Raw genomic sequence first — 27,981 nt, forward strand, 5'->3', positions numbered from 1 at the left:
GGTATGCGCCTGGGTCTGGGGATCAAGTCCCACATCGGACTCCCTGCAGGGAGTTTGCTTCTCTCTCTGCCTATGTCTCTGCCTCTCTCATGAATAAATAAATAAATCTTTAAAAGAAAAGAAAAAAAGAAAAAGGTAGCCCAGGGTGCCTGAGCTCCTTTTACCTTGGGGCAAGGCCAGAAGCCTGTGTTAAACTCACACTCAAGATGGCAAAGGCAAGAGGGGCTGGGAGGAATATGCTAAATGCTGAGGAGAGTTGGATTCTTCTGAGATGGAGGAAACAGATAATTGAAACCAGGCCATTCAAACTCATAGGTTTCCACTGGTGGACACTTCTATTCCCCCACGCAGTGCCTCAGCAGGGGGCAGCACAATGAAGGGATGGGAGCACAGGGATACCCTGAAAATGAACACAAATCATTATAGCCTTGAAAGCCTCAGCAGGTCCAGCGGCCAAGTCATGAGGCGACAAAAGCAGCAGATGCCATGGGCAACAGGACTGTAAATAGAACACACACCCACCTCAGAATGGAGGTATGAGCCAGAGATGAAGACAACATTTCTAATCCAAACTGGAACACTCTCCCATCTTCCATACTGATGCTGGACTGACATCACTGGCCTTGGTCTAGATACTGGTCCCAAAGCAGCTAAGTGTTGGTCACTGTCAACTACTCAACTACTCCTTGCACAGAGCAATAACAGGAAGACCATCTGGAGCCATCTTTTCCAGCCACAGCTAGAAGTCAGAGGACAGACTGACCACCAGGCAGAAGCAGGCTGGACTTCTAAGGCCCTGCCTTGGTCACAGGAGCCATGGGAAGCATGTGAACAGTGACCAGCCATTGTGGGGTTTTTCCAGAAGGACACTCTGATTCTTCTGGTTCAGTCTCCTATCTCCTGTCTAGCCTTCCTCCTGGCATTACTTCCAGGCCTCTGCTGGCAGTGGTACTTTTGGGACTGATTGTGATGGTGATTTTCTGTTTAATGGATGAGTGAGCATTTCCATAAAATGCATCTCATATTACTAACATCACTAATTTCTTCGCTTTCTTGCATCCAATCAGTCATTCCACTTCATCTGTGGATTTCATTAATGGGCCATTGACTCCCTCTTCCAGATCATTAGTGAAGATGTCAGATTCTGACTGGACCTAATACCAGTTCCCATGGCTCAAAGCTGGCTTCCCTGAGAGCTCCCACGGGAGGCATTCATCACTGCTGTACGTGTGCTTTCTTTATCCCAAACCAATTTTAACCTATTTTGCAAGAAACACTTGTTAAGATGTTGTAAAAATTAATATTTCTCCAAGGAAGTCCCAATTTTCATAGGACCAGAACAGATGGCCACATGACATGGTACAAAATACACATTCCTGAAACCCTGGCTCCCACTGACCAGATAGAACAGGCTCGTTTATCCATTCATTCCTGTCTCTGGAAGAACAAAGGGATTACACTCTTCTGTGATAATCCTCTGTGCTTTTCATGCCTTTCCAGCATCACACTTTTCTGTTGATTTGCCTTTTCTATTTGGCAGAAGCTTTTGATTTCAGTCCATCTTCCTGGTTCTGTTAGGGTGCTTTATGGAAACCAGCACGTTACTGGATTGGCAGTGGAACATACGTAGACAGCGAAGACTGCAGTTGAGAGAAGATGATGTTCGCCATGGCTGGAAGAGCAGGTATTGTTCCTGGGGTTTCTTAACCTTTCTTTACCTTCTCCCAGTGTAAATCAGGTTCTTGTGATGAGAACTGAATCAGAGAAAATGATCTAGTAGATCAGATCAATTTCTTTTTCTTTTTAATCCCTAGATGCCTTGCTATACAGAGTATTCAAGTTTCAACCCCAATTTTTTCTTCTTTGCCTTGTAATTTCCTTCTGAAATTCAGGAAAAGAGGAGTGCTTTTCTTCCCTCTATTAGAATACTTTGAGGGGGGGCACCTGGGTGACTCAGTGGTTGAGTGTCTGCCTTTGGCTCAGGTTGTGATCCTGGGGTCCTGGGATGGAGTTCACATTGGCTCCCTGCAGGGAGCCTGCTTCTCCCTCTACCTATGTCTCTTCCTCTCGCTCTGTATCTCTCATGAATAAATGAATAAAATCTTTAAAAGAAATAAAAAAATAAAAATATAGCTCTACCATCACTATGACTTGTGAACAATGCTTATGGAGGCACACTGAAAAGAAAACTATAAAATGAAATGGGAAGAAACTATCTTTCTGCTTGGAGTCCAAACTGAAAATGGATCTTCCATTAGCCAAGTGTTGTGGCATTTCCTGAGCAAACTATTAAACATTTTCCAGGCAACATGATCTCTGATATCACTGTCTAATCACTTCACACCAAAAAGCATGTGGGTTATATCATGTAACTCAAAAACTATTCTGGAAACTAAGGTACCACTGGATCTTTGGATGCATTTCCAAGATATATTTGATTTTGTACTGTAATATATAGAATAGTATAGCTTAGCATAGCATTGCAGAACAAATATATAGCATAATAGTTAGAGTATTGACTTTGGAAACTCCATTGTTTCAAATCCCGGCCCTGCCACATATTAGCTATGTGATCTTGGGACTATATTTAATCTCTTTGAGCCTTAGTTTCACTCTATGAAAATGTGATAATAAACCTACCAATTGTGAGGATTAAGTGAGTGTATTAGGATTCGCCAAAGAAAAGGGATATATATTGGCTCATGTGATTGTGGAGGCTTGGGCAGTCCAAAATGTGATAGAGCAGGCTGGCAGGCTGGACACTCAGGGAACAGTTACAGTTTGAATCTACAGGTGGTCTCCAGTAGAATTCCTTCCGTCACAGGAGAGGCCAATCACTGACTTACTAAGGCCTCCAACTGATTGGATGAGGCCCACCCACATTATGGAGGATAATCTGTGTTACTCAAAGTCTACAGATTCTTTTTTACACATTTTATTTATTTATTCATGAGAGACACAGAGAGGCAGAGACACAGGCAAAGGGAGAAGCAGGCTCTATGCAAGGATCCCGATGTGGGACTCGATCCCAGGACCCCAGGATCACACCCTGAGCCGAAGGCAGACCCTTAACTGCTGAGCCACCCATGCATCCCAAAGTCTACAGATTTAAATATTAGTTTTATCCCCAAAAACACCTTCACAAAAAAATCCAGAAGAACAAATATCTGGGCACTGTGGCCCAGCCAAGTTGACATGTTAAAGTGAACCATCACAGTGAGGTAAGATTTCTACAGAGAAAGGAGCAGATAGTGCAGACAACATTTGATAAAAACATGTCATTATTTTATGTATCCCAGTGGCTTGGGGGATGAGGATAAAGTTGCTGATTTTAAGAGGAGTTCTTTGCTGGAAGTTTCTGATAAAGATTGGCTGGTATATGGCTAAGGAGAGGTGGAGTGATTGCCAGTTTACTGCTTAAGACTAGAAGTATTTGTGACCCTGCAAACTAGCTGTTCTTTTTCACAAAGAAAAGAGAAGGCTAGAAGGATGTGGAACTACAAACTCTCGCACCACTAATGTAAAACAAAAGATTTTTAGGATGATTCATCAATGATAAACAGCTGTACTCTCTTAACTCCAGGGAACTACAAGGTCAATACTGTAGTAAGAAATAAGTGTATACACTTAATTTTGTATTTTTCTCTTCCAAACCATATACGAAGTGAAGAATCAGATGTTCTAGAAGATATCCCCTCAAAATAGTGCAGGTTGAGAATAGAGTACGAGAATAGAAATGTAAATGCACCAATTAATACTCTGGGGAACAAACTTTTAAGACATAAGGTTTTCTATAAATAAATTCAATACAAATTTCATTCTGACTTGGTGATTGATAATGATCTTGCCTGGATCTGATATGTTTCAGAGGTAGAAGAGCTCAGCAAAGATATTTCCATCCTACACATATCTCCACCCCCTGGAAAATAAAACCATCTATTAAAGTACAGACAGTGGATGTCAAGGAGACTACAGGTTTATAAATGCAAGAATAATTTTTAAATGGTTTAAATGAGCTTTAATGGAAAGGGCATTGAAATGGAGACAGAATCGACAACTGGTGGATGTTTCCTTCTAGAAATGTTTTCCTCTTTCTATTGGGAAATGTCCTAAGCCAAGTTACTTCTCTTGTAACATTAAGAAAATAATATGACCTGTCCTACTTTCCAGAGGAGTTGTGATTGTCACATACTGCAAGGTATGTGAAAGCACTTCGAAAATGAAATGATGTAAGTGGAGTTACTATTTTTAGTATTAAAAAGAAGAGAGGAGAGACAGAGTAGAAAATGGGAAAGGTAACAGCTTTAGAATCAGCCGTCTGGAGGCTGAATACTAACTGTGCCTCTCTCTCCTTGTGTGACTGTGAGAAATTCTCTACTTCTTGGAAAAAAATCAGGCTTTATAAATGGAAGTTTCCAGGTGTGTGGCCACTTGGAGTATAGAGGGGAATGCGCATGCATGAATACATAAGAAGCAAGGACAGGTAAAAGCTCTGCCATTAACAGTGCATTAGAACTGGATGCAAGCATACTATTTCACACAGGAAATGCTAAATGCTAAAAAAGAAAGTTTCCGTTTTGCAGGGCTAAGAATAATATACTTTTGCAAAATGATTTTACAGTGGGCCAGGGAGAGTGGGGAAAGAACAAAGGAGCAGAGCTGGATGGGTGTAAGTGAACAGGAAAGAGGTTTCAGGCAGCCAGCTGGAACCCTCTTGACTGAGCTTCCAGCAATTCCATAAGAGACAGATCCCAGGGCAGTGAAACCTTGTCAGTCAGTAGCATGGCAGGCTTTCTTCAATCTCAAATTAGGAAAGTAAAACAAAACAAGTAAAGTACTGACTCTTGGGACTTAGTCTAGGATGGAAGAGAAGGCATGCTTGAGCCTGAACTCAAAGTATACTTCTTGGGTGCCTATTAGTAAGCTATTGCCTCTTGATTCCAAATCCATCTTTCTATAGTCAGCCTTGTGATGGTGGGCCTGGGACTCTGTAAACCACATCTCTGTTTTGCCAATTGATTCTTCCATATCAGGCTATTTGTGCCAATAGGGGGCACCAGAAAAAAAAAAAAAAAAAACGGAAGGTTGAGGAAAAAGAAAGGATTGCTCCCTTCTCTTTGCTGCCTGTCGGCTTCGAGGTCCTGGAAGTATCACCTAGCAACACTTTTTCACTATAATAGCAGCAGTTTCTTCTTGTAATTTCTTTAACACTTGCAGATCCACATCCATTGTATTTCCTTGCAGATACCTATGTCAGGCAGTCAGCACCCACCCTCCTCACATGTCTGGGTCCCAGTACCCTTCTCTGGGCCCAGAGACACCAGAGCACAGTGTCGTGTACACTCCGCCAAAGGTTGCTCACTCTCACCATGTCCCCTCAACATCGGGCTTGGTCACTGCATTCTGACAAAAAAAGGAGAAATATAAGAGAATAGTGATCACGAAAGAAGATGTAAATTCTCTCTCTTTGCGTAGAAATCCTAACAATCAGGGATCTCTGGATGGCTCAGTGGTTTAGTGCCTGCCTTTGGCTCAGGGCGTGATCCTGGAGACCTGGGATCGAGCCCCACATTGGGCTCCCTGCATGGAGCCTGCTTCTCCTGCCTGTGTCTCTGCCTCTCTCTCTCTCTCTCTCTCTCTCTCTCTCGGTCTCTCATGAATAAATAAATAAAATCTTAAAAAAAAAAAGAAATCCTAACAATCTATAAAATAACTACTAGAACTAATGAACTCGTCAAAGTCACAGGATCAATGACTATACTCAAATCAGTTGAGTTTTTATATACTACAGCACACAACATGAATATTAAATTTTAAAACTTCCATACATAATAGCATCAAAAGCCACAAACCCCTGAGAGGTTATGATTCTGTCATACAAGATTTAGTATAAACTTTTGATCAAGTAACAATAAATGGTGTGGTCTCTCCCATAGCTAGAACGCATGGATTGTCTAGCTATCAGCAACAGGAAGTGGGAATGGCTCCCTCATTATTATACCAAATAACCCACTTGCAGAGTTTTTGCATCCATCTCTACAACTTTAAGTTCTGCTGCTTGGAGGTCTTGGTTTCTAAGAAAGAAGTCCTTACAGCAATGGCCCCATGGAACTGGAGTTTGAGACTGTTAACACTGCTATCAGATCATTTTGAGTCACTCACATCATTAAATCACCAGGCAAAGATGGAGGTTGCTCTGCTGGGTAGCTGATCTGGATTATCAAGAGGAAATTGGATTGGTGCCTACAAATGTGAAAAGGGAGGATCATTTCTGAAACCTAGGGAATTCTCTCTGATTGCTCTTTTTTTTTAAGATGTTATTTATTCATGGGAGACAGAGAGAGAGAAAGAGAGGCAGAGACACAGGCAGAGGGAGAGGCAGACTCCACACAGGGAGCCCGATGTGGGACTTGATCTGGGTCTCCAGGATCACACCATGGGCCGACGAGGGCAGGTGCTAAACCGCTGAGCCACCCAGGCGTCCCTCTGATTCCTCTTAATATTATCATTCCCAATAGTAAAAGTAAACTGAAAACTACTATTAGTATAAAGGAAAAAGCCACTGAAGACTTTTAGGTAATGACCCCTGACCAGTGGAGATCCTGGCTGATGGAAATGGAAGCATGGAGTGTGCAATGGAAGAAGGAAGTTATTAATACCAATCAGCCACAGCCTGGTGATGAGTTCCAGGAATGAAACGGTGGTGGCTTCACATAGTTTCTTGTTTGCTGTTGTATGTGTTTCCATGTATATATTAACTATTATATTCTTTTCTTTCTTTTCCATATTTCTTAACATGTTTTATTGAAGGCTAAATCTATGATTTAATATTTAGGGAACAAAAAAAAATAATAATATTTAGGGAACAGAGTAGATAGGATTGGGATTGAAAGTGAGAAATAATTAACATACTTCAGAGATAACTTGAAATTATTTACAGTATGGGTTTTCCCACCCTGCCGTATGGCTGACTTTAGCTCAGGTCATGATCCTAGGGTGTGGGATCGAGCTCCAAGTTGGGTTCTGCGCTCACTGAGGAGTTGGCTTCTCCATCCCCCTTACTTGTGCTTTCGCTCTCTCTCTAATAATTTTTTTTTAAAAAGAACCCATTAAATATCTATTTATATTTATTTTACCTTATCTTTAAAATTTCTATTTTATAAGCATATATTATTAGAAAAATACATATATAATTAATAAACACATAAACACAGACATCAGGGGTGTGTGCTTAAAAAAAAAAAAAAAAAACATGACCAAAAGAAGTTTAGAGACCATAAGGCTAGAGCATAGTGGTTTGGAGATCAGGAATATAGCTTTGCTACCTCTGTGTGGGCTATTTAGCTCTGCAAATAGGCCGCTCTATTTCAAAGTTACAGGCTATGCTTACCCATCCATTCTGTGCCATCCTACCCATGTAGTAGGTCAGAAATTGAAGGTGCCTTAATAGAATACATCTTTCCTGCTTAACAGTGAGTCCACATCATTGGTGTCAGATCCAAAGGTCAGTGCTTACACATCCTGAACAAATGGGTCTACTGTGGTCACCTGACTTAGCCAGCAACCTCTCAGAGACCTAGTTTGTTGATAGTTAACTCTTACTTTGCATTCTATTTCGCAGAAGTATCTACAAATGACACTTTGTAGATTTTAAAAAATATTTTATTTATTTATTCACGAGAGACAGAGAGAGAGAGAGAGAGAGAGGCAGAGACACAGGCAGAGGGAGAAGCAGGCTCCATGTGGGGAGCCTGATGTGGGACTCGATCCCGGGTCTCGAAGGTGGCGCTAAACCACTGAGCCACCCGGGCTGCCCACAAATGACACTTTGAAGCTCCATTACTACAGTCATGACATGTTCACAAAAGTCCTGAAGAATTACACAGTCATATTCTCCCTCCCTACAATCAAACCAGAAGACTGTAAATTATGCTCAGTTTTGGGTATTAGAGCAGGGTAGCACTCTATTACCAAAAATATTTCATTAACTTGAGTACTTCCACTGGCCAAGCCTGACAAACAATCTCTACTGCCTTTCTTTTGTTCTATTATCCATCCAATTCCTCCATCCATGTTCTCACTGACTGCACCTGTATTTACTGAACACCTATTGAGTGAACAATCAAAACTTACAGATGAAGAAAATGTCAAAGTCCTCACTCTCCTTATGCATAAAGTCGGGAGTTGAACTCAAGTGACCTTAAAATTCTCTAGCAGAGTTAGAGACCTGCACCAAATGTTCATCGTGGGCGTTCTAAGTTGCCTTCTGATTGATCAAGTTAGCTAAACTCCTTCACCAGAAGAGTGAAGACCTGTTTCCTTCCTGCCCAAGTATCCTTATAAATTGTTACTGGATCCAGATCCTGAAATATTCTAATGATCATTACCTGGAATCTCACAGGCCACCAGGACAAGAAGCTGCTTTGTCTCCAAGGCTGCCCACCAGCAGCCTGGCACAGCACGTCTGAGGATGAAGGACCCTCTCTTTCTTTCTTTTTTTAAAAGATGTATTTACTTATTTGAGAGAGGGACAGCAAGAGGGAGGGAGAGAGCAGAAGGAGGGGCAGAGGCAGAGGGAGAGAGAGAGAATCTCAAGCAGACTCCATGCTGAGCACAGAGCCTGACTCAAGGCTCAATCTCATGACCCTAAGATCAGACCTGAGCCAAAAGCAAAAGTCAGATGCTTTAACTGACTGTGTCACCCAGGACCCCTGAAGGACCCCCTTTATTTTTATAGACAAAATGTTTCTCTCTTAAAAATAACTGATATTTTTGACAGATTGCAAACTGTAGAGGCTCTGCTCAGTAGGAAACAGACCTTGTTTGGGGAGAAAGTACTTCATTTCTGGATTATTTAGATAAGAGAGACCAGAGCTTTTTAGGGAAACCAAAAAAAAAAAAAAAGGTCAGGTGACCCCGAATGTTAGAAGAGTCTTCCTTGTTGATAAGAAGAGGCACACTCATCTGAATGACTGCCAGCACACAAACACATCCACACAGTTATATGCCTTAACATTTATCTTACTAATTAGACAGCAATCTCACATCCAAGAAGCCACTCAGAAGTGGGACTCTTCCCAAGTCTTTTAAATAAATCTCACTTGCAAACACTCCTTCTGTTTCACATTTCTGAAATAAAGTTATTTGAATGCTACTATGTATTTGTCGCATGTCCATTGTTTTAATTGTGCTAAGTCTCCTAGTCCACCCGTGTCAGTATTTTTCCCGGTCTCCAAGCCAGCTCTAAAACCTCTTCAATCTAGTCATCTAATATTCACACTGATACTGGTGACAAATCAACGAAATGTACTCACGGATCAACCGTATTTCCTTCAGTCTTTACCCACTGAAACAATGCACTTGAAGTTCTTTTGTGTGTGAATATCAGTAGAAAGGATTTAGAGTTGGACACTTGGGTGGCTCAGTGACTGAGTGTCTGCCTTAGGCTCAGGTCATGATCCCAGGGTCCATGGATCGAGTCCCCCATCGGGCTCCCTGCAAGGAGCCTGCTTCTACCTCTGCCTGTGTCTCTGCCTTTCTCTGTGTCTCTCATAAATAAATAAATAAATAAATAAATAAATAAATAAATAAATAAATCTTAAAAAAAAAAAGGATTTGGAGTTTATTCACTTGCACCAAGAACTAGGGAAGAGACATTGAGGAGAAAAGGCCATAGATTATATTGCAAAGCCATTTCAACTGCTGCACTTAGACCTGAGTAGCTTTCACAGAGGAGGAAGAGGAGTAGTAGTAGTAGTAATAGTAGTAGTAGTTGTTGTTGTTTTAAGAGGAGGGTTGTTTTCTTTTATGTTTGAAAAGAAAACCTGGGTAGAATAAGATTTTAATAGTTATTTATGCTGTATGGCTAAAATGGGTTATGTCATAGTGAGACCCCTCACCACCTCTAAACCTGCAGTGTGAGAATGACGTTCTTTTAAACAGGATGGAAAATAAACAGTTATGTGAGCATTGCCATCTGGATAGGCTCTTGGTGATAACTTTCAAACTCCTCTTAGCATCCTCTAAAAGAGACTTTAAATGCATTCACATGGTTCTGAGTAAGTGCTGTGGGAGTTTAAAGGATTTCAGCAGTTCTTCCTCTCTCAGTCAGCAAGAATTTTCTGCTAAAGATCTCCAATTACTTCAGTACTTTGCAAACACTGTGAATGAAAGCACATCAGCGCTACCCACAAGCAAGCTGCTTTCAGAAAGCTCTCTCAGCTAGCACGGGGCTATTTGCTTACTATGAGCATAGTCTTCAAGGATCCTGGTGGCCGACGGTCTTGATGTCCTCCTGGAAAAGGAGAGGAAAACTGGAACTGAGTGGCCCTGGTTTCAGTCATGGACCCAAAGAGTTCAAAGACTGGCTATGGAGATGTCACCTGAATGGAAAGCAGCCAATTGGCTTATAGGGAGCTTTACTGATTCTCTAAAAGCTACTATAAACCCAGTGCAGTCCATAAAACAAACTGTGGATATCCAGTGCAGGATGTCCTGATTTAAACACCAAAGAATTTCTGAAAAGTTTCCTTTCATATACAGTTAGTAAGACAGTTTATTGGAACAACTATTCTGATAAAAATGTAACCAAAATTTAATTGTTCATATCATTCGACTAAATCATATCTTTTCTGGGAATTTATGCTAAGAGTACAATCTTACAAGTATACAGGGACATATAGAAGTACTTATTATAGTATTGTTATTGGAAACAATCTGAAGGCTCATACTGAGTACTGTACTGAATAAATCGTAGTACATGTTTATAAGGGACTATCTAACCATTAAAAATGGTTTTGGTCCTCATATGGAACAAGATGTTCACAATACATTTTTAGGTGGTAAAGGTATACATTTAGATATATAGTATGAGTCAGAATATACGTATTTTTGGGTGAGTGGAAAAATAAATAAGCTTTTCTTGGCTTCCCCACTCTTGGTACCAAATTCTGCATGAGTCACAATTCAACAAGAGAAGTAGAATCAGTAGGATATATCTATATGTCTATATCTACATCTATATTTTTATCTGTCTATCTATCTATCTATCTATCTATCTATCTATCTATCTATCTACCTATAAATAAAGGCATTTGTTAGAGGAGTTGGTTCATACAATTCCAGGGGATGGTTAACCAGTATCTTTAATCTGTATGTCTGTATCTGGTCCTGGAGCTTGAAGTTCACAGGACAAAGGGTCAGTCACAGTAGGCTAAAATTTCATGAGGATTAAATGAAATGTGTCTATTCTTGTCTCTGTCCTTAGGGATGAGGGTATCCCTCAAAAAAAAAAAAAAAAAACCGAGGTAGCAGTCAGAGGAAGGTAGGTCATCTGCAGGCTCAGCTGTTGTCTGATGGCAATCAAATGAGTCCGCAAATCAGCAACAATGTGTGTCAACTACAAAATGTCTGCTGCCTCCCTTCTGCCTGCCAAAAATCTTGCAAGAATCTCCTCTGCGACCTACCCTATCAAGAAATACGCAAGAAGAACTCTTGGAGGATGTAGTTCAGACTGGCCAAGTTGACACATTGCAAAGCCATCGCAAAGGCCAAGTTGGAACACAGTTCAGAGGGAGAACCCAAGGACTGCCCATTCACTGAACCATGGGTGAACATGTTCACCCAGCCCTGGGTAGGCAAGAATTGCTCACATAACTTAAATGGTTTTCTTTCTTCCTATGACAAGATTTAGCATCCAGAAATTAAAAAGATAAGACTTCACTGGGCTTTTTTTTGTCCTTTCCTTTCCTTTCCTTTTTTTTAAAGAAAGGCAGACTGCCATATGCAGTGTCTCATTTGGATGTGTTTAGACTTGACTACCCTACTTTCTCCTACAAATGGACCCTAAGAGCTTGTTTGGAGGTTCTAGCAGGGGAGTGCAGCTACTTGTATACCCTTGACTGAAGAATGTCCTTCTCTATCGGGAACGGTCATCCACTTCCACCAAGCATGCAGCTTTGAGAGGGATACACATGGAGCTGGAGTGGTGAGGGAGGAAGAGGACACACACCCACCTAGTCAGCCAGATCAGCCAAATCAACCCTGGCAATCAATGCAGGGACAGATGTCACAACCAGATCACCTTCATATCCAAGACTTCACTGTTTTTTTGAGAATGACTTAATACAAATTACAACAAAAGAGTATGTGCTTGTCCCAAATGTTTCACAGATTTTTATTCATTCAATTCTCACATCAAATTTATACATATATTTAGATTTTATTTATTTGTTTGAGAGAGAGAGAGAATGAGTAGAGGAGGGGGAGAGAGAGACGAAGACTCCCTGTGGATCAGGGAGCCCAACACAGACCCTCGGATCATGACCTGAGCTGAAGGAAGATGCTTAACCAATTGAACCACCCAGGGGTCCCTCAAATCTATATTAAAGATGAAACTGAAACACAAAGGGGTTAAGCAACTGGCTGGCAAGCACACAGATGATACAGGGAAAAGTCAAGATTTCAACCAGAACAGTCTGGTTCCAATCCTATGTGTTTAATCATTATGCTGTACTTGTTTCTCTTCAATAGCTATGTTCCTACAAATTGTTGTCTGCTGTGAAAACACTTAAACATTGCAAAATGCTTAAGAATCTAATTAAGTATACTGTATTCTGTTTACTAAAGAGAAACAGTTAATAGATTCTCCAGAACTAAAGATAGAGAAACAGTTAATAGATTTCTCCAGAATAGATTTCTCTTTAACTTGTGTTAAAGTACAATTTTCGAAATGGCCAAATCAGATTCTTACACAAACACAAAAGGAACATCTCTTAACTATTTTATTTAATTCATAGATTAGGGCAGCCCGGGTGGCTCAGGGGTTTGGCGCCACCTTCAGCCCAGGGCGTGATCCTGGAGACCTGGGATTGAGTCCCTGGGATGCAGCCTGCTTCTCCCTCTGCCTGTGTCTCTGCCTCTCTCTCTCTGTGTCTCTCATGAATAAATAAATAAATAAAATCTTTTTAAAAAAAATTCATAGATTAATGTGGGAACCAGTAAGATATTAAATCTGATTCAAATGAGAAGCTGACTTACAGATATTTTTATTCTCTAGTAGACGAAATTCACTTACCTCACTACAGGAATCCTTTGCTTTGCTATAGACAAGAGGTATTTGCATTGCCATCAGTTTTCTACGTGCGAAAAACTCTATCACTACTGACTTGTGAATAGCCTTGTCAAAGATAATCAAAGGTGCATACCCATAGAGTCAGATAATCCCTGGAGAGTCTGCTAGACAGCCCCACATTCACCTAATGGACACTTTAGTAATGTCTCCTGCCTGTTTCCAGGACTTGAACAACTTTTTCTGACAATTGAAATAAAACTTCTTTACTGAATTAAGTTGAGCCATCATAAAATATTCCAGTTACTTCAAATTGTATTCTAACTGACACATTTTCTGAGGATCCTTTCTCTTCTATGATTCTAAGAAAATGGATATTTCCTGATGACATAAGAATAAGATGACAGTAATTTTATTTTCCTGTTTTAGTTGGTTTTATAATTTTGGGGTAATAGAGGAATTTTTTAACAAAACAATTTTTATCAGGGGAAATTGCTAAAAACAGATGAAGAGGGTAGCCCGGGTGGCTCAGCGGTTTAGTGCTGCCTTCAGCCCAGGGCCTGATCCTGGAGACCCGGGATCGAGTCCCACATCAGGCTCCCTGCATGGAGCCGGCTTCTCCCTCTGCCTGTGTCTCTGTCTCTGTCTCTCTCTCTCTGTGTTTCTCACGAATAAATAAATAAAATCTTTAAAAAATAATAAAAAAATAAAAACAGATGAAGAAAGAAATACAAGAGAACTTAAGTTAAAAACAGAGAAAATAAGAATAAATAAAATAGAAGAGGTATTAAGAATAAACATATGGATAATTTTTAAAAAATCATACAGGTATTCTAAGCAAACACTCTGATTATATTTATTTCCTCACCAAGAGTCTCAAAACCAGTGACCCAATGTTGCTGAGTCCTAAGTAACTAATCCAGTGAGGCTCCCCTGGTTTGGGGTCAGTAAATGTTGGGGGGAAGTAAATGTTCTAAGATTCCAACTGGGATGCTTAAGAAGAATGCTTAGTTTGCATGATTACAAAAAGGCAAAGTCCATCCCCCCTTCCCCTTTCAGCAACCCTTAGTTTGTTTCCTACTGGGTGTTGTGTGCAACTGATAAATTATTGAATACTACATCTGAAACTAACGATGTGTTATATATTAGCTAATTTTTTTTTAAAAAAAGGCAAACAAGAACACAATGTGCAAGATTAAGAAAAAAAAAAAAAGTTACAGAAGGAAGAATCCTTCCACTTAGCCCTGTGATAGAAGGAGACACTGAATAGTTAAACATAATAGAAGGTGGCCTCTCCACGTGTGCTGTGGGACATGTACATCTGTATTTTGTGATGAAACTAGTTTCAAGAAGGCTGTGTGAACTAAGGAGACAATGAGCCCAGGAAGGGGGAAGAGCCCCTTTGAAAGTACCCTCAATAATACTCTAATCATATCACTGTAGCCCTAGAATCACCCAAATAGTTCAACACTGAGAGTGTTAGATCATTATTTTAAAAAGATTGAGCTCCTGGTAAGATGGCCATTAGATAAAGTATTACTCCTTTAGGGTGCTTTAATCTCTCTCTCATTATATGGTGAGCAGGAATTCAAATGGGTTAGCCCATAAATTCATTTAATCTTATTTGTCACATAAAGTATCAGAATTAACTTCCAGATTATCATTGTGGCAGCAGAGGTGTTCATGCAAGGCTTTCTGCTCAGCACTGGGCCAATCACCAGAAGAGGGACCACACCCTCAGGTTGCTTAAATTTTAGTTTAACAACACAACAGGCATATACAGAAAAAGACCCATAACTCAGTGTTCTAGTTTGAGATCTAGCACTGAGTAACTGTTTGAGCCTGAACAAGTCACCTCCCTAGCATGGGGTCTTATCAGTCAATCCTAAATAAAAAGATAAGACAAGAAGATTCCTGAGCTCTCTTCTAGCTTCCAACTTACAGTTGACTCTTGAACAACACAGGCTTGAACTGCATGGGTCCACTTACACATGAAATTTTTTTCAGTCAACACAGTACTATAAATGTATTTTCTCTTCCTTATGTATTTCTTAATATTTTCTTTACTCTAGCTTACTTTCTTGTTAATCAATCTTATGTAACTGGTAAGGATTCTAGTCAACATTAGCTTATTAGTAGTTAAGTCTGAATCAAAGCTATACTTGTTTTTTCAACTGTGTGTGGGGGGGATCAGCATTGCAACCCCATGTTGTTCATGGATCGACTATATTTAATTCATTTTTGTGAATATGAATTCATATAGAGTAAATATAGCTGAAAGCATAAAAAAGGTGTTCGGTGGTGTCTGGGTGGCTCAGTAGGTTAAGCATTCAACTCTTGATTTTGCCTCAGGTCATGATCTCAGGGTTGTGAGATTAAGTTCTGTTTTGGGCTCCACACTGGGCATGGAGCCTGCTTAAGATTCTCTCTCTCTCTCTCTCTCCCTCTGCCCACCCCCTTGCTCTTCCTCTCTCTCTAAAAAAAATGAAGAAAGAAAGCAAAAAAACAAAGTGTTCAGAGCTGTATATTAGTCTGGAAAGAGTTAGATGTAGAATGAGTAGTAGCAGTAGTGCAGTGACTAACTTTGTGCTCACAATGGGCCCAAGCACTGAGTTTACCACTTTAAAGCATATCTCATGTAAGTCTTAAAACCATTCTATGAAGCCGATCATGAAGCTCACTTTACATATAAAGAAACTGAGGCATGGAAGGTTAAAGCCTTCTTCACAGATTACATAGTTTGAGTGGTGGGTCATATGCCTAGTAGCAATTTTTTAAAGCTGGACTTGGAGATAAAGGTTTTAGGAGGTAATTACTGAACACCTGTGAAGTCACAGTCTAGAGGAAGAGGGGATACACACTCCCTAAACAGGCTGTAAAGCAAATTATTTCACCGGTGTCGACTGCCAAGACCCTACTTGGAGACATCAGCATCTCCTGCTGGGGCTCCTGCACTAAACTCCCAATAGGCAACCTCAGAGGGTCTCTTGTCACATCTACCTCAAGGCAATTTCCACGCTGTAGCCAGAATGTGCTTTCTGTAAGATGATGTTGTCAATCCGTCAAGAAATATTTGCTAAATGACTCCATGAAAGGTACAGTAAAGTCCATCCATGCCAGAGAGCTTATGGTAAAAAGAAGTGGAGTGGAGGACAGAGAGAGAAGCAGAAGCTGAGCCAGGAAGTGGCATGACTGAGAAAAAGTATTTCCAGAAGTTCTGTGTAGAACACATTAGCAAAGACAGAGAACAGAGGGGTGGTGGCTGCCTTCCAGGGTGGGGATGATGAGAATGGCCAGGGTGGGACCTTGCAGCTTGACAGAGGGGCCCATGCCAGGAAATATTCTTGGGAAACAATCCAGAGATTTAGGGGAGGGCTAAGTGAAACAAAAAGAGAAGTAGAAAGATGAGCCACGATTTCATGAGCTGTAGGGACAGCACTGACGGAAGACAAAGCAAACAGGTCTTGTATTATTTCTTTAACATTATTTCTTAACACTTCAAAGGAAATCCATTTGTGACAAGCCCCAACCTTCTCAAGCTCCTCTACATTTATGTTTCTAACGTAACCAAAACATTTATCTAGAGATCCTTTGTAACAAACAAAAGAAACTTTAAAGATAAAATTTCTAGAGCTCATTGATGATGAAAATCTTTCCAGAATGTATTTATCACATGTTTAATTATTTGAGTAGATTTGAGTAGCTTCAGGTTATAGCCATCATTTTACATTTATATTATACATACATGGTATAAATGGTGTAAATCTCATGGTATAAATCTTTGCCTTTCTTTAATCCTTATGATATAACATTTAACTGTGCCAATAGGAATGATCCCTTCACCCTAATTTTAACTGCTGAAATATATAAGAATTTTTGGAAAAGCACTTTTAATATTATAAAGTATGTTCATTTAATCCCAATTTACTGGGCCCAGAAAGGAAGTGTACAATGTTTTGTTCAGTACTGCTATCTATTTTAGGTCAGGAGACAGCTCAGAAAAACAAATATCACTTGAATCTCACATCTGACTAGGCAAATCTACACTTTCCAATATGGATTATTTTTGGTCCAGTGAGTTTTGTTTCAATTCTTTTTCTGCTATGTCTAGTTTCACAATGTGATTAATGACTGAACTTTCCTTGTCTTTCCCACAGTCGCCTTGAGAATTTGCAGCATTAGATTTATTCATTTATTATAAGGGCAAATCAGAGACATGATCTTTGATGTAAATGTTGCTGTTCAAAATGTGCAGATATTCATCATTAACTATGTTTTAATCATTTTTTTATGATAATGCACAGAACAGCTTCATATGCCACACACACTTTTTACCCATATTTTTGAGGCAAAAAAAAATAGTGCTTGTAAAAAGTATCAGATTCACATTATAAATTAAACCCTCTCTCTAGATTAAGGCCTCCAGAATGGCTGAATATGATCCTCTTTCTGATATGTAGTTTCAGTTCTCAGAAGAACCACTATAAAAGTAAGAGTAATTCTCACAGAAAGAAAAAACAATTAACTAGAACTTTTGATCTTAAAAAGTCATTTATGCAGTGAATATCAACAGCAATTTTTTTTTTTTTATTCTGTCTGAGAAACCACCAGACATTTCTCCTCTGAATTCTACTGTGATCCACTGGAGTTTTCTCTGAGTCTTAAAGCACAGTTGCTTGTGGAAAGTCCTGACTACAGAGTTAGTGTCTTCATAAAGTCATTCTGGCTATTTAAAACTACAGACCTGTGCAATGAGACTACACCATCATCCTACAGTGAAAAATCCATTTCTTTCTGGCTTTTGGGACACCTGAAAATGGCAGCTTAACGTGGATTCTTTACATGAGCCAACAGGCTTCAGGAAAATGTCAGGAGCTGGCCTACATTCTAATCTTGATGCAGGAACTTGTTAGCTAAGCTGGCCTTACTCTTTCCTTCCAGTTCTATGATCCAAATACTCAGACCCTTTCTCATTTATTTTAATCAGTTAAGTCCTCTTTCACTTCCAAACTTGCAGCATGTTTTTCAACATATTTTCCTAGAATACACTTTCTGTCCCCTTTTAGCTAAACTGACAATATTTGCCCTTCAGGTCTCCATTTATTCTTTTATTTTTTTAAAAATTATTTATTTATTCATACGAGACAGAAAGAGAGACAGAGACATAGGCAGAGAGAGAAGCGGGCTCCCTGAGGGGAGCCCGATGCCAGACTCAATCCCAGGACCTCAGGATTACAACCTGAGCCCAAAGCAGATGCTCACTGAGCCACCCAGGTGTCCCCAAATCTCCATTTAAAGGTCACTTCAGCAAGGCCTTCTCTGCCCACCAGATTAGATTCCCTCTGATATATATTCCCATAACTTCCTGTCCTACATTGAAAGCATCGTATCATACTGTAAATTAGTACTTTAAAAATGGAATATCATCCTTCCCCTGGAGATTATAAGCTCCATAAGAGTAGGGACCGCCTAATCTTCCAGCTTAGTACAGGGCCTGGATGGGAGTGGATGAATGAAAGGCTATCTGTGTAATCCAAACCCTGTTAGTCATCATTGACACTGCGTGGGCACTTCAAAAAATTAAAAGAGATAAGGTACATAAAGTATATAACACTAAAAATGAGGAGCGTATTAAACAGAAGCTGTCTTAACCAGCATAGTTTATGCACTTGGGGCCATAATGTGAAGGATAAGCAAGCTGAAGAGGCTGTTGGAGCCCAACAGAGACCACTTCCGAGTGCCCTGGCTCGGCGTCTTCTCCAGGAAATGCCAAGCTCAACTGCCATGGCAACCGATGAAAGCAAATGCTGCTGCCCCATTGGTTTAGGAATATTTCTTAATGTTGTTTTCAGTGCAGAATACCTTTAGCTAAAATGTAGTAAGAAACACAACCTAAGCCTAGGGTTGTAGAATTATCAATATTGTAGTAATGCATTTTCTTATCATGTCCCCCCACTAAAGGGATGTGGCTAAAAGGTGGGGATTGTATATTTCTTGTTTTGACAGAACACCTGGCCCAGATCTTTTTACCTCTTTGTTAAATAAAATTATTAAAGTAATTTTGGCTTTCTAAAAGAAACCTTCAGATTTTACCTAGAATTCAGGGTGATATTTGTAGAAGTGAACTGACTGCCTCCATTCAAATGCTTTGCCATGTTCTAGAATTCAAAATTAATTTCCTAGAATTTCAAAATTAAGTTTGTTATTTCCATCAACTGAAACCAGACTGGCTCCCTTCCCTATCATCTAAGAAATTCCAGTGGTATCACTATTATTACCATTATTATTATTATTATTATTATTATTATTATTAACCTTGCAGTTATTTTAAATTTTCCCTTTGTTGAAACAGAGCTTCCATCTCCGATCTGTCACAAAATCAGTAACTTCTATTTATTGCTTCAGGATATCATTGCTAACTTTCCAGATAAATATGTTCATGACTAATTTCCTCACATTGCAACTGTTAATCTTCCTAAATTAATTTTCGTGTCCCTCACTTGCTCAAGAACTTATATGACTGCCTACTCACTGACACATTAGGAACAGACTGTTTTTTTGGGTTTAAATAGTCTGTCTCTAATAATCTACTTACCTTCTTTATCCATTATTTCCTCACTGTTCCAGTAAGATCCATTTGAACCCTGATCACTTTCCTCTACCCCTCACATAAACACATAAGCCAGGTTAATTTCTGAAATGCCTTCTTCAATTTTCCTCACTTAATCAAATTTTAAATCATTCTTGGAGGCCTAATTAAAGTCCTGTCTCTTCCATGATCTTTCTAAATCCCACACTATTCTTCCTTTCTCGAACTTGCATTGTAGGAACAGCCATTGCCACAGAATGAGCAATGATATATTCTCTGGTTTTTCCATATTCTTCCTTTCACAGACACAAATGCACATGTACATGTGTCACTGGGCTGGGCACTAGATGAATGCAGATGAATAAGACCAACAAAGACAAAGACTCTGCTCTTGAGATAGACTGACATGGACAGATGCTGTATTAGCTGCCTGGAATAGCATCCTCTACATGCACAGCCCTTCTGGGAAATGCTTCTTTATCCACTGAACAAATCAAAGGGAGGGGTTTTTGTCTTATGGAACTACTCTCATATAGCCAGTGCTGATTGTGTTTGGGATATGTATCAGATCCCACTTGAGACCGTGACAGTAAAGAAGCTTACTGTCACTTAACTGGTTAACTGGAACTGGCTGCAAACCTTACACAAGTTTGATTAAATGGAGTCCTTCTTGGACGTTCTGAGTCACCACAGAGAGTAAGTTTCAGGCCATTCTGATGGTGATGCTGTGTGATGTAAAGCCATATGCCAAGAACCATAAGCAGCCATGTCTCCTGATGATAGAGAATTTAGGCTGATTGAAGGCTAGATTTTCATGGGTGTGTGCTCAGGACCAGTTGCAATTCCTGGTACACTGTATTCAATAAATGTTGACTAGATGGTGCCTGATATTTTTACTTAATGTCCATAAAATGGACAGAATATTAGATCAGGCATTGTGAGAAAGAAACAAAAAATGGAATGAAGGTTACAGACACTAACAAGTTTGATAATCATGCAGTGATATTTTCTCCATTTTCCTTTCTAATTTTAATTAATTTACTTCTTTTAGAGAGGGAAGGCATGAAGAGGTAGTGGAAAAGGGAGAGAATCCCAAGTAGACTCTACACCCAGTGCGGAGCCTGATTTGGGGTTTATCCCAAGACCCTAATCAGGTGATTACCTGAGCTGAAACCAAGATTCAGAAGCTTAACTGCCAGAGGGCCTCCCCCCCCCCCCCGCCCCCGCCCCCAGATGCTCCACTCTTTTCCATTTTCTGATGAGGAAACAGAGACTCAAACAGTTAAGTAACTTGCCCAAGTTTAACACAGGAGGTAAGGGGCAGAGCGTGGAGCACGGACTCACAGTTCTCTCTGGTCCTAAGTCTATGCTTTCTCCACTACGCCATGGTTCCTGTCTTCTCAAAGCTTACAAATTTGTTGGGAAGATGAAACATACAAACATTAATTAACTTGAGAGTTGGGTATGCCCTCTGGATGTTTACTGATCAAACAGATGCCATTTAAGTTTAGGGTAAAGCTGGATTGGAAAGTGAGCATGTCTCAGGACCTACCACAATAGCAGACTGTAACTTGATCAGATTTGGGGTTAGATGATTGGTTTTGGCAGTGCTAATTAATAAGGTCTGCCAAAAATATAATTGTAAACAGAAACAATGTCTGACTGTAATACAAAAAGAAAGTAATGTAATATATCCCAGCATTCAATCAGAGTTTGGCTGTTTCTAGGATGGCCAGAAAAGTGATAATGAAGAGGTGTTCATTATAGCTGAGGTTTCTGACAGAACTGTCACCACATTTCTCTCTGGAACACATTATACTGGTTTTTGTCTTATGTGGCCTATTCTTATTTCATCCCCAACCTTTGCAGATAGCATGTGTGTATGTCTAATTTTGTCTCATTTACAAATTCAGTTCAATTTACATTCAAATTTCAGGCTTTCCCTTTCTGCCATGACTTAAGCCACAACATGTGGGAAATGAGGGTGAGTAGTGGCTTGAAGAGAATCAGCGTCAGAGGAAAAACAATTGCTTTAATACTAACATCAGAGGAAAAGGAAAGAATGTGCTCAGGGGATTTTATTCCCCAGGCTTCCTCAAGGAAAATACAGGTTGGGGTTAGGGGTGGATAAAAAAGTTGCTGGTCCACTTCTTGGTGTGGTATTTGCATCAATCAAGGTTCTTTGGTTGTGAGCAACAGAACCAGCTCTGACTATCAAGCAAGAAGGAAATATATTGGTAGGACCATTAGAGTAGCTCTTGGGGTGATCAGAAGGGGAGAGCGGAAGCATCTTCCTTTTGAAGAGGCAGGAGTCAGGACACCAGGAGTCTAACAGAGCAATGACTGAGCACCAGTCTTTTTTCCCCTGTCTTTGCAACATGACATTCAAGACTCAAAGTCCCAGGGAAAAATCAAACTGTCTATAGGAATCACTCTTCTACCCTTGTCTAGGTCAGGGCAGGGCACTTTTATTTAAAAGACTATTAGCATTATCAAAAGAAAAGATTAGATCCTACACAACAGGAAAGTGATAAATACTCACTACATCCCCTCTCAACCCAGCTCTCCCTATGGCCCAGCTCAGAGCTGCTGTTCCCAGAGACCAGAGCTGATGTTGAACCTACATTTAGTAGCTCTTGCTTTGCTTTTCCTGCTGTGCATAGATCTGAGGAGCCTTAAGTACCCTGTGTATCTCTCACAATCCCATGACTGTCTTGGTTCTGTGGAATAAGGGTAAGAAGCTCTGAAATTTTTCTGTCACCTGCAAGCAATGAAATCTCATTCCATCAGTTATAGGTTGTCAGTAAAAAACGTAATTTCTAGTTTTCTATCCTTTTCTCCTACTATAGGAGACCTGCATGTGATGGTCAATACAGCGGTGTACCAAAGGTAGATGCATTCAATCCAATTAAAATGACAGCTTTCAGTTGGGCAGAGTTTGTGCCCTGATGTACTGAAAACAGAGATTAGAACTACAGATATCAGAGACACTCTATCAAACATAGTCGTGTTTACCTAGTGCTCAAGTGACGTGATCTCTCTGCAACGTTTGGTATTGTTGGCAATTTTGTCTTTGAAGCTGTTTTCTCTTTTGATCTTAATCTATCCTCCACCTCCCTGATTGGGTCTCCTCTGTCTTGTTCACTTATTCATGCACTTAGCACGTTCTAAACACAAGAGAAGAATCACTTCTCATTGTAGTTTGAATACAGTTCTCAGTAGAAAGAGTGAGTATCCCATTAGAAAGGCAAAATAATATCGTGGGGCTTTGGAGTTGGCGAATGCTCAGAAGTCTTGGCAAGCATCTTATGGTTTACCATTGGATTCTAGGTCCGGTCCTTCCCCAGAAGAAATATCAAGAGAAAGGCTCTAATGGCCTGGAAAGCAGAGACAGGAGAAGACTGAGGTTCTAGGTAAATTCCTGGAATGAGAAATAAAAGTAGGTGCATGGAGGACTCTGGGTCTCGGACATGAAGTGCAAGACCAGAATGAGTGAGCCTGACTTACCATATAGCCCCAGAATGTGAGCCAGAGGTAGTAATTTAGCTGCCCTCTGCCTCAGAACCCTCAGGTGAAAGACAGGTCGTCAGAAGAGAGGGGAAGGAGGGATTTGGATGAAAATGACAGAATTTTATACACTACGAAGCTGACACGAAGCTGCAAAGCACAGAGACTGATAATAAGGCTCAAGCATCTGAGTGTGGGCAATTTTGGTCCAAACTGTCAATTATCCAATTACGTGATGTAGTGTGACTTCCTAACAGCTGTGTGACAAAGACCCTGGGGATTTAATTCATGGTAAGTTCAATATAAATCATTATTATGTTTTGACTTTCCCAAAATGTTAATTTGACCATAGATTGTATAATGAAAGTAGAGTATCTTAAAAAAAAAAAAAAAAAAAAAAAGGAAAGTCGGGTATCTATCTGAAAGATCAGATGTAATAAATCTGCTCTTCCCTACACTGGTCGCATCTCGAGTGTCACATTCAATTTTGATTCAGAGGAACACAAAAAACAAAGCAACAACAAGAACAAAACAACAGCAAATCCTGAGACATTCAAAGAGGGTAAACAAAGGGAATAAGTGGTCTTAAAACAACATTGTATGAGAAACAGTTGAAATTGGGGGCTTTTAATCAAGGTCAAAGAAGATACAAAGGTAATAATAGCAGCCTTCAACTATTTGTGGGGTTGTCATATGGTAGAAAATTAAATCTCTTCTGTGTTGCCTAATCTATAGGTAAGAAATGTATCACATTTTCAGGGAGGTAGACTTCAGTTCAATATCAGAAAGAATTTTCAAAGAAGCATAAATATCCAAACATGAGATGAGTTGTTCAGGAGGACAGCAATTTATGTCATTGGCACTGTTCAACATAAATACTTGAGCATCGTGTGGATATATTAGAACTCTTTTGGTTGTGACAGAAAACCAATTCAGGCTAGCTCAAGCAAAAAAAGAAAATATATAAACATATTAATTATTTTAGCAATCATTTCTTGAGCTCCCATCATGTACCAGGCATTATTCTAAATACTGGGGATCCAGCAGTTAACAAAATATTTAAGAAATCAAATATTTTTGTTTTCATGGAGTATACGTTGGGTGGGGTGAGGGGACAGACAAAGATATAGGCTGATACACATACACACATGTTGTACAATTTGTGCAAAGCCCAACAGAGCCCAGAGGAGAGGGCAACTAGGGATGAAAGCTGATCTGAACTCTATAGCCAAGCCTTGAATCTCAGTGGGATGCAATGTTACTCTGGAGGAAAGGTCAGTGTTTTGTAATTTGTAGCAAGGCGCCAAATGTGCTGACAGACCAATGTATAATTTGTAGCAAGGCACCAAATGTGTGTTTTAAGACAAAGTAATAAAATGTGGACCCTAAGAGTGCTGTGAAGAAAACTAATGTGTGAGGCCACATGGATGGCATCTGAGCAAAGACCCGAAGGATATGAAATCAGAAAGGTAGGAAGCTGGGAGAGGCAGCCTGACTGAGGGTCCTGTGGACCACGCAAAAACTCTTTGACTCTGAGGAAAGCAGGAAGACAATGGAGGAGTGATGTGATCTGAGTGACTCTTCGAGAATGTTATCCTGGCTGCTGGGCTAAGAACAGAGTGAAGAGATCCGTGGCAGAAGCAGGAAGCCCAGGCAGTAGGCCACCAGAAGGACCCAGGGAGATGACAGTGGGTTGCAGCGGTGAGTAGCAACTCAGTGTTGACAAGGGCTTGGATTCTGGATATATTTTGAAAATAAACTAACAGGATGTGTGGATGGATTAAACGTGGAACCTATTTAATTAGAAAAGCTACGAATAAGACCAACATCAGGCATAGCTCAGTCCAGGTGCTTGAAACAGTAAAGTCAGGGCTCTATCTCTCCATGTGTCAGTTGGCTCATTATACACAGCAGGTATAGTTCTCACATAAAGCCCTATGTTCATATGCCACCAGCCTAAAGAGAATGACTTCTCTCCATAATTCTGCCAGAGAATCGTATGTTTGTGTTCTGCGTTTATCCCTGGGTCAACAACCATGGCCAACTTTAGGTTATATGCCCACTCCCTGTAGGGTCAGCTCAACCGAACTTCAAGGTTTTTTTTTTTTTTTTTTTTGTCATCCATAATTAATGTGGAATTCTGCAAATGGGCATGGGGTGTGGATACTTTATATGTGTGTATATCTTTGTAAAAGCTACAGATTTCCATTCAACAAGTATTTATTTAACATTTTCTTTGACTGTTACTCCAGAATTGTCAAATCTTAGGTTGGATGACTCCGTGATATGTGGACTTCCTGTCTTTTTTGGACATTGCCAGTAGTAGGGAGCTCATTCCGGTTTTGAACATACCAGAAAATTAATGTAAAGGAAAAATTTTTAAGGGGGTGGGAGAGAATTTTAATACATTCACCAAATTAAATGAAAGGACAACATACTGTAGACACAACTTAAGACAATTTAGAATCATAAACAAAATGTGAGGTAGACCAACTAGTGAAATTCACCAAATTTCAAAATTTTCTGGCTTGTCAAGAGCCAATCAATGAGAATACATTATGGAAAAGTCTGTGTGGACAAGTAGGAGATTAGCAGATAAATTATGCCCAGAATGGAATGAAGATGCATTAATCTGTACTTCCCTCTGGAGCCATTTTTTATCATTAGATGTTTTCAGAGAGAATGTTTTGAGAGCCTCTCTGTTTCCTGTTGCTTCTGTAAAAAATTACCCAAAACTTAATGGCTTAAAATAACACAAATGTATTTTTTTAAGATTTTATTTATTCATGAAAGACACAGAGATAGGCAGAGACATAGGCAGAGGGAGAAGCAGGCTCACTACAGGGAACCTGACACAGGACTCTAAACCCAGGACCCCGGGATCACAACCTGAGCCAAAGGCAGACACTCAACCACTGAGCCACCCAGGTGCCCCAAAATAACACAAAGGTATTATCTATAGTTTTGGAGATGAGAAGTCTGACACAGTCTCACTGGGTTAAAATCAAGGTGTTGGAAATAAAAACCAAGGTGTTAAAAATCAAACCTTCTGGAGGTTCTAGAAGGAGAATCCATTCCCTTGTCCTTTTCAGCTGGTAGAAGTGGCCTGTATTCCTTGGCTCATGGCCCTTTCCTCCATCCTCAAAGCCAGAAGGGTAGCACTTTTATTTTTATTATTTTAAAGATTTTATTTATTTATTTATGAGAGACAGAGAGAGAGGGAGAGGGAGACATAGGCAGAGGGAGAAGCAGGTTCCCTGCAGGGAGCCTGATGCAGGACTTGATCCCAGGACCCTGGGATCAGGACCTGAGCCAAAGGCAGATGCTCAACCACTGAGCCACCCATGGGTCCCAGGGTAGCATTTTTAAATCTCTCTCTGTGCCTCTTTCATTGGGCTTGCTCTGATAATTCAGTACAATATTCCCAGCTTAATATCCTTAACCAAACAAATCTGCAAGGTCCCCTTTGCCATGAAAGATAACATAGTCATAAATTCTGGGGATTAGAACTCGGACTTCTTTGGAGATTAATTTTGCTGACCACAGCCTGCCATACGCTTAGCCTCATTTTGAAGACAGTTGCCATATGCACAATTTTTTGTTGTAAAAATCTTCACAAGTGGTTTTTACCATGATAAATGTATCCACATTCACTCACCCAGGAATAGGTCTCCTGGTACGATGGTTGACGGTTGACCATCCAAAGGACTGCTTCTAGAATTCTTCCTAATGGAGACATTGTATCCAAGAGGGAGAGAGACCTCAAACCAATCAGATCTTGTCCTTTGGGGTGCTTGAAGTGCAGACAGAAAAAAGTATGGCCTGTTGGTAGAGTGGAGAATATGTAGAGACACAAAGAGTGAAGGCAGTCAATAGCAGCCACGATCTTGAGAAAAGAGTGAAAAACCAAGTTTGAATAGTTTAGAAGAAAGGCAAAGCAGGAGAGGGAAGATCAGAGACCCAAGAGCTCAGTCTACTACAGTAAATTCCTGCACCTTGGGTTGGCTCCTTCCCATCCCTGTGGCAAAGTGGCTGTGGGACCATTAGATCTACCATTGCAAATAAACAATTACAAATGGGGTTCTGTTTCCTATGTATGCACCAGCTTAGATTTTTTTTTTACTTGTCATTCCATCTATCCTCATAGGTGATAAACTGACCATGCCTCTCTTCCCAGCAGTGTGGAAGAACCTGACCTAAGACATGAAATCTGCCCAGTTAAGACATTAAATTAGAGAAGCCTGGATCCCACCCCAGACAACATAGATCAGCCCCTTAAACGTCTACCACTACTTTCCCAGAAAACTCCCTCTCTGGTGGCCTGACTCTATGACCTAAGAACGAATTCTTGGATGACCACATAGTAGCGCCAAGCTTGCTTATGACACTTTGTCTTGTAAGGTGAAAACTTTGCCATATTGTGAACAGAATTAAAACAGAGGTGAAGCCAATGAAATAAAAGAGGGTGGGGATTTTGCATATGAAGAAAAAAAGAGAAGCATTTAGGACAAAAGTAAGTTGAACTTTAGATATGCCTGTATGTCCTTATTTAGTTTTTTTGTTTGTTTGTTTGTTTGTTTTTTTTAAGTAGAGTCTGAAGCCTATTGTCATCCACAGAGGCCATGGAAGCAAAATGGTGGATCTGGAATGAGGCCAGCAGAATTTGTAACCCCACCTTCTTAAGCCAAAACAATACTGACAGGCATAAAATTGCTATTTATGAGGTTATAAGTCCTAAAAGGATATATTGTATATACAAAGAAAAATGCCACCCACAGAGCTAATTCTTTTCCATGTTTGAATTTAGGCTGTTCTC

At 40.1% G+C, this 27,981-nt stretch overlaps 1 long non-coding RNA gene across 1 annotated transcript; it reads left to right on the top strand.

Moving 5' to 3' along the window:
* Nucleotides 1–523: 523 nt before the first annotated feature.
* LOC119866313 lies at nucleotides 524–23,450 on the top strand. The gene is made up of 3 exons (XR_005379646.1): nucleotides 524–1,223; nucleotides 1,579–1,684; nucleotides 22,989–23,450. It is a non-coding gene; the product is annotated as an uncharacterized LOC119866313 (long non-coding RNA).
* Nucleotides 23,451–27,981: the final 4,531 nt, after the last annotated feature.

This window comes from Canis lupus, chromosome 27, assembly GCF_011100685.1.
Source record: "Canis lupus familiaris isolate Mischka breed German Shepherd chromosome 27, alternate assembly UU_Cfam_GSD_1.0, whole genome shotgun sequence".
NCBI lineage: Eukaryota > Metazoa > Chordata > Mammalia > Carnivora > Canidae > Canis > Canis lupus.